The sequence below is a fragment of the Tasmannia lanceolata genome, unplaced genomic scaffold (assembly GCF_043159265.1).
Source record: "Tasmannia lanceolata isolate RefF3 unplaced genomic scaffold, GAP_Taslan_0.1 ptg000003l, whole genome shotgun sequence".
NCBI classification, from domain to species: domain Eukaryota; kingdom Viridiplantae; phylum Streptophyta; class Magnoliopsida; order Canellales; family Winteraceae; genus Tasmannia; species Tasmannia lanceolata.
In genome coordinates this window covers 63,391,835-63,399,172 of record NW_027518680.1, presented here as the reverse complement: position 1 = coordinate 63,399,172, position 7,338 = coordinate 63,391,835, and the positions used below count along the sequence as shown (strand labels likewise).

At 42.0% G+C, this 7,338-nt stretch overlaps 1 pseudogene; it reads right to left on the bottom strand.

The window, feature by feature from the left end:
* Positions 1-1,822: 1,822 nt before the first annotated feature.
* Positions 1,823-5,835, bottom strand: LOC143870063 (receptor kinase-like protein Xa21 pseudogene; annotated as a pseudogene).
* Positions 5,836-7,338: the final 1,503 nt, after the last annotated feature.

Genomic DNA, 7,338 nt, shown 5'->3' with positions numbered 1-7,338 from the left:
TTTTTAAAGGGAGGAGTAGATAAGCTTATCTAGGGGACCGAGTAGAAACACTTTCCTCTATATATATATATATATATATATATATATATATATATATATATATATATATACCGATGGCCAAGACCGTCGGTGATTCTCACAATCAAACTACAGCCATACATTTTCAGCAACGGTCATGTTAACGTCGGTGTTTATACCAACATTCACAAAATGTCGCTGAATGAGCATATTCACCGATGGTCCTTAACCATCGGTATATTCACTGACGCTCAGAAAATGTCGCTAAATTTGCTATTTACCAATGGTCTTTAGCGTCGGTGTAGTTACCGACGCTCACAAAACATCACTGAATAAGGTATTCACTGATGGTCCAAAACGTCGTTGTATTAACCGTCGCTAAATACATGTATCCAAAGGCCCATGTGGATCTTTTAATGACGGTCTTGACCGTCGGTGTAGTAATACATACACCAATGGTTTACTTAAAACGTCAGTAAATGGTAGCACCGACGCTTTGTTTTTTATTTTTAACGACGTTCATAGACGCCGGTATAAATGGTAGCACCGACGCTTTGCAATAAACGTCGGTAAATACCTTTAGGCACGGTAGTATCAGTGACGTTCTCTAAAAGCGTCGGTGCAAGTTACACCGACATTCAATGGTATATGCACCGACGGTCATGACCGTCGGTGAATGTCACTTTTCTTGTCATGCGCTTCTCACAGTAAGAGCTTCTGATAGCAACATTTCCCTTAGCCTTATTTCTTTTGAGCGTAAAATGGGATCTTATCGCGCTCCTGGCGTGATCGTGGTACGTTTAAGATCTTATCCTGCATTTACTTTTCTGATAAAACAAACTAATCGTTGATATCCACACTCCCTTGCTTCAAAAATGGCACTCCAATCTTTGCAATCATATATGAGACCCATCCACTACGTTTGCCTTACTCAAGAAGATTCCCGCTAGCATGTGACCCAAACCCCTTTTTGTCTCCTCACCATTCCTTCCCTAACAACACAACAAACCCCTCTATTGGACTCTTTCACCTCCTTTTTCCTTTTCTTATGGGTTGGTTTGTTATGTGTTTAGTTAAATAAAATTTCATTAACAAATAGGAGCACTGTTTTTTTCTTTGTATTGTTCTATCTGGGTTTCTTATGAGACTTTCACCAGATGTCAACATTATGACCACCGTGACTCATTTTATTCTATAGGTTGTGCCCCAAAAATTATTTCCATTGGTTGATCCTAACCCTCCGATCTGTAGAGGATTAGGATCAGTCCCTCTACAGATCGGAGGGTTAGGATCAACTTCTATATGGAAATGATTTTTGGGGCACAACTTATTTAGGCTGTGGCCCATCCTATGGTGCGGGCCATATTGTACTTTTAATAAAGTGAGGAGTGTGATCATAAAAATACAGTAGTGCTGATAACATTTTCCAAAATCAATCATAACTTAAGCGTACTTTTTTGAAATGAGGCCCTCGGTACGAAGAATAAAGACTGATAATATTAAAATTTTATTTTACAGAATAAACCTCAATTAACATTGAACTAAACGGTCAACGAAGCTAAATCCACTGAAGTAATACAATGAGGAAAGACCCACTTGGCCAAGTGATGGACTTTATAACATTCTCAAAAGGGAAATGATATTTCAACCCCCTTCAGCAGCATTGTTTGATTTCCTCAATATCACTTTATTTTCAAGAACAAACAAAGAAGACAGCAGGAATTTTCAAGAGAATACAAACAAATGGAGGTGAAAATCAACATAAATGCATGACATAAACATCGTCACATTAAAGTTGCATATCTCATGATGAGGGTATGAGAAAATGTTTCCAACGATTCTTGTCATTGAACCATTCAACTTCAATCAATACCTTAGTTATTGCTAAGATAAGATGAACCCTCACGTAAAGTTGGTGTCCTATTTTTCCTGTCTCGATGGATGCCAATTCCATGATATAAGTTTTTGATCACATGCAATTCTCTGACAACATCACCCATCTGCATTCGATCTCTTGGTGATTCTGCACAACAAGAGACACCGATTCTGAACATTGAGACCACACAGTCATGCATTCTATTTTTCATAATGGTATGATTTTCATTGTTATTATTGTTGACAACTTGGACTTCTTCTGAGATCAATTGTGGGTCTGTAATCTCGATCACTCGATCTGGCAGTGCCGTCTTAGCGAACTGGTCGAGAGTTAGGCCATCTGTAAACAAGTTATTGGTAGGAGCTTTTCCTGTGAACATCTCCAGCAACAAGATTCCATAACTGTACACGTCTCCATGTGTAGATCTCTTTCCACCCATACCATACTCTTTCCATTTAAACATGAATACAAAAATCAAAGCTTTGATCTTGTTAGAAAGAAACTATGAGATGTTGCCAAATAAAACTTCATCTTGTAATCAAGCTAATGAAAATTTTAAAATCTTATAAGATAATAATAAAGAATAAAAAATAATGATAAAGTCATTTACCTGGAGCAACATATCCAATATTCCAATAGATCCCTTTATTGTCAGCGAGCTACTTTGATTGTTAGAGTGATTAGCAGTGTCTTCAAAAATAAACCTTGCTAACCCAAAATCCCCCACATGGGCATTCATGTCATCATCAAGAAGAACATTGCTCGGTTTTAAATCACCATGAACAAGTGGTGTTTGTCCATGGTGATGAAGATAATCCAATGCCGAGGCCACATCAATGGCGACATTTAGCCTTTGAATAAGGGTCAAGTTCATCAACGGATGTTGCACATCGCCACTTTGATGCAACCACATCTCTAAACTCCCATTAGGCATGTACTCAAAAACCAAAGCTTTAAAATCGTTGCCTTGGTAATCAATACTTGAGCAAGAAGTTAAGATCCTAATGAGATTTCGATGCCGAATGTTTCTCAAGGCTTCACATTCGGCGTTGAAGCTCTTAGTAGCCCCGTGTTCTTGAAGGTTGAGTACCTTCACTGCAATAGCCGTTTCATTGTGGTCTAAATATCCTTTATAAACAGAACCATAACTTCCAGCACCAATCAAATTTTCCAATGAGAACCCATTAGTTGCTCTTAGGAGCTCCGCATAAGAAAGCTTTAAACATAGATCCTCCAAAGGCATCGAAACAAAAGGATTCTTTCTCAACTTTCTTTTCCAATAGAAGGGAGCAAAGAAACAAGATAGCATAATAAGGAATAAAATCACACTGACTATTGAAATTATTACTCGTAGAGAATGAGATTTTCCACGTTTGTTATAAACGTGGACAGGGCATGCTGGCAACTGTAGTTCTAGGATAGCCCCACAAAGCTTGTTGTTTCCATAAACTAATGGCACTTGCATTTCTAAAAATCCCTTCCCTTGGTACTTCACCCTCAAGATCATTAAAAGACAGATTTAGATACTCGAGGAAGTGAAACTTTTCCAAGTATTCTGGAATCTTTCCGGACAAGTTATTGTGTGAAAGATCTAGCTCTCGGATACCTTTTAAATTGGCCAATGATGAAGGAATGGTTCCTTGAAATTGGTTATGATCCATGTGTAAGTATTCCAAACTATGACAATTTCCTAACGTACTAGGAATTTCACTTGATAAACTATTGTAAGAAATGTCTAAATTCCCAAGTTGTTTCAAGTTTCCTACTTCTGAATCAAGGGAACATGTGAAAGAATTATATGATAAGTCAAGGTCTCTTGATAGTGAGGAAAGCTTCAGAATTTGTGTGGGTATGGTACCACTGAGGCGATTTTGACGAAGGATTACTCCTTCTAAATATCCACAGTTTCCTAGACTCGATGGGATGCTTCCTTGTAGTTTATTTTTATGTAAATCGAGTAGTAACAAATGAGTTATGTTGCCAAGGGAAGATGGAATTTGGCCGTACAATCCATTTGTGTGCAACGCCAATGCTTGCAGCTTGTTAAGCTTTCCAAGTCCAACAGGAATAGTACCTGTGAGAAAATTCCTCTCCACGCCCAGTGCTGTTAAACCTACCAGATTTTCAATCCCTGATGGGATGTTCCCAAATATCTGGTTTCTTCCTAATGCCAGGTATGTCAGTTGAGTTGAGAGATTAGCTAGAGAGTGGGGCAGTGCACCACTTAAGTAATTGCTGTCCAGGCATAATTTTTGTAGACTAGAGCAATTAGTTAAAGAAGTGAGAAAGATCATGTCGTTGGATTTGCCTCTGCTTCCTAGCTGATTTTCTCCGAAGCTAAGAAAGTAGAGATCTTGAAGGTTTCCTAAATTCATAGGTAGGAATCCACTAAAGCTATTCCCACCAAAATCAAGGAAAGAAAGTCGTGACGCATTAGATAATGAGACTGGAATGGGTCCCGTGAATAGATTAGCAGCCATCAAAAGCCCAGCTAAATTAGGGAGAGAGAGGCCCAGGTCGGGTGGAAGGCTTCCATGCAACTTATTATTTGCCAGAGAGAGAATAGAAATAGACGAGAGATTGTAAATTGGTTGAGGAATCATACCAGACAAATTATTTGCACTGAGTTGAAGGAGTTCTAAGCTGGTTAGTCGTCCGAGCTCATGCGGGATGCTTCCTTCCAAACTATTATGTCCTAGATCTAAATGGATGAGAGATGAAAGGTTCCCAAGCGAGGATGGGATGTTTCCTGTGAGATTGTTATGTATAAGGTTTAAATAAGCGAGCTGAGACAGCAAGTAGAACTTATTGGGAACCCCCCCAACAAAATTATTGTAACTTAAATCCATGCCTACGAGCTTTGGGCAATGGGCAGTCAGATTGGCTGGTATTTCCCCTTCATATGAATTGAGGCTCAGATTGAGATAACGCAGACGGAATTGGCAACTCATTTCTGGGGGGATTTGGCCGTAGAATCCATTGTTTCCGAGGTAGATTTTATGGAGGAAGGTGAGATTTGCTATGTGAGGGGACATGGGTCCGACCAAGCCTTGATCGCCAAGTTTCAAGGCAATGACCCTTTGAGGATGGCGACGACCGCATGTGACTCCCAGCCATTGGCAGAAATGGAGAGAATTGTTCCATGAGTTTAAAGCCCCATTAGGGTCTTGGGTTATTTCATGTTTGAAGGCAAGCAAAGCTAGTCGATCGGTTTCGTTTCCTAGAGTGCTAGATTCTACAGATAAGAAGAGGAACGAGACAGAAACATTAGTATAGGAACTAAAATCAGATGGGCTGATTGGTTCATTGCTGGTTTTCCTTCTGGAGAAATAACAAGGGCGCCTTTCTCTCTCTCTCTGGTCCTCACTCCTCACCGTGCTCCTTGCACTTTTCCGAGATCGAACACTTGCCCTGCTTAAAGGAGGAAGACTTTCTCTGTCCTTAGATCTGGATATCTGAGAGAAAGAGAAAGATGGATGGAAACTGAATATCGACACCCAAGACGTCGCTTATCAATTGGATTTTCTCCGCCTCATCTCCGATTGCGTGGCTCCGCGGCCTCCACTAGTCCGCCTCATCTCCGGCTCCGCCGCCTCTCCACCGCTCTGTTTTCCTCCTCCCTCCTCCAAAATATTCTTGTCTTTGAGAAGAGGGTTTAGAGCTCAAAAGGGGGAAAATGATGTATTAGGGTTTTCCGTGGGTACATCAAAAGAAATTACATATCTTGGTTAGCACAAGATGTGGATCTGAGATCTAGATCGGACACCCATCTTGAGCCATCCTGCCTCATGAATTTCTTGTTGGTGGCAGAGCTTGATCCCCACCCACCTTGAGCCACCATCACTACCACCGCCACTTTCTTTTTCACCACCACCGATCACCACCACCACTGCAATTTCTGCGCCTCGAACCGACGACCACCTCCACCGCCTCATCTTCATCTCTACCTCCACCGACCGGCCACCTCATCATCACCATCATCTTACCTCTTCTTTCCCTCCTTTTTGCAGCCACCATTAAATCCGACCTCCCTACCCAAATCAACCACCCTTACCACCACAAAACCCATTTCATTTTAACCTCTCCCATTTTTGATCTTTTATAAACCCATTTCACCACCTACCTCCACCCTCAGCCACCTCTGCAGATTTTCTTCTTCCCCTTCTCAGCCGTTCCACCTCCTACCACCATCTTTTTCAACATTCATTGTTCCCTCTATTCTAGAACCCAGCCATAATCCCTCCATTGTGCTGCGGAAGAAAAAAGGGGGAGAAGAGAATGGTGGTTCCTTGGGCGAAGCAGAAGAATCGCAGGGAGAAGAGAATAGATAGAATAGGAAAGAAGAGAGTGGAACAGCTGAGGGGAGACTGGCAGTGCTGCAAGTGCGGGTTCTACAATTTCAAGAGAAGGGTTGAATGTTGGCAATGCGAGAAGATCTGGTCGTCGTATGACTGCAATGTCGATACGAGTCCGACAAAACCAAAGACCAACGCATTGAATGCATCAAGTAGTGGGAGTATCGAAGGGATTGATAAGCCTGAGTCTGGCAGTAGGAAAACTCCTTTGAATATTGTCTTTGGCGAGCCGGACAATGGAGCGGTTCTTCCATTGGTCTCTTTGAAAGGAACATAACGTAGTTTGTGGGGCAAAATCGGGGAAGGATGGTCTGGCAATGTTCAGGCTTTGGAAGCTTGGTTGTTTGAAAGGAAAGTTGCAGAAGGGGCTGTTAAAGTTTACAAAATAGATGAAAGGGAAGTTATGATTGTTTTAAAGGCAGAATCTGATCTTGAGCAATCGAAGATAGCCTGGTTTACTGCTAGAAATTCGCCATTTGTTGAATTGAGCTCTTGGTCGAAGAAGTTTGAGAATCTGACAAGGGTGGAGTGGTGGTTCATTTCTGGAATTCCACCTCAAGCTTGGTGTGTGGAGAATTTCAGAAACATCGGGAAGAGGATTGGTAGGGTAATTGAGATGGATGATTCCTGCAAAGCTGCTAGAGGATATCAGTGGGCTAAAGTTCGGATTGCCACAAGCTCTGGCTGCCCAGTCGTGGTGGCTTTTCCGGTAGGCATCGACGGAGCAACAATGTGGGTGAAATGCGAAATGGAGTCGGCGCGCAAAAAGGTGGATGGGGGGAAGACATATTCCACTCAATTCAGCTCGGATGATGATGAGGATGGGTTTGGGGCTGATGGATGTTCGGAAAAACAGTCTGGTAGTGGGGAGGAGGAGCAGGTTAGCATGGATTGGGCTGGAAGGAATAGGGTGGTGCACGATAGCGGGGAGGCACACGATAGCAGGGGGGCGCACGATAGCGCAGAATTTGCAAATCAAATTTCCCAAATTTGTGGTGAGGAAAGAGTGGAAGGGAGTGGGCTGGAGTTTCTGGAAGGTCAGACGTCTGGTGTTGACAGAGGTAGGGGGGTTGACTTGATTGACGCTAG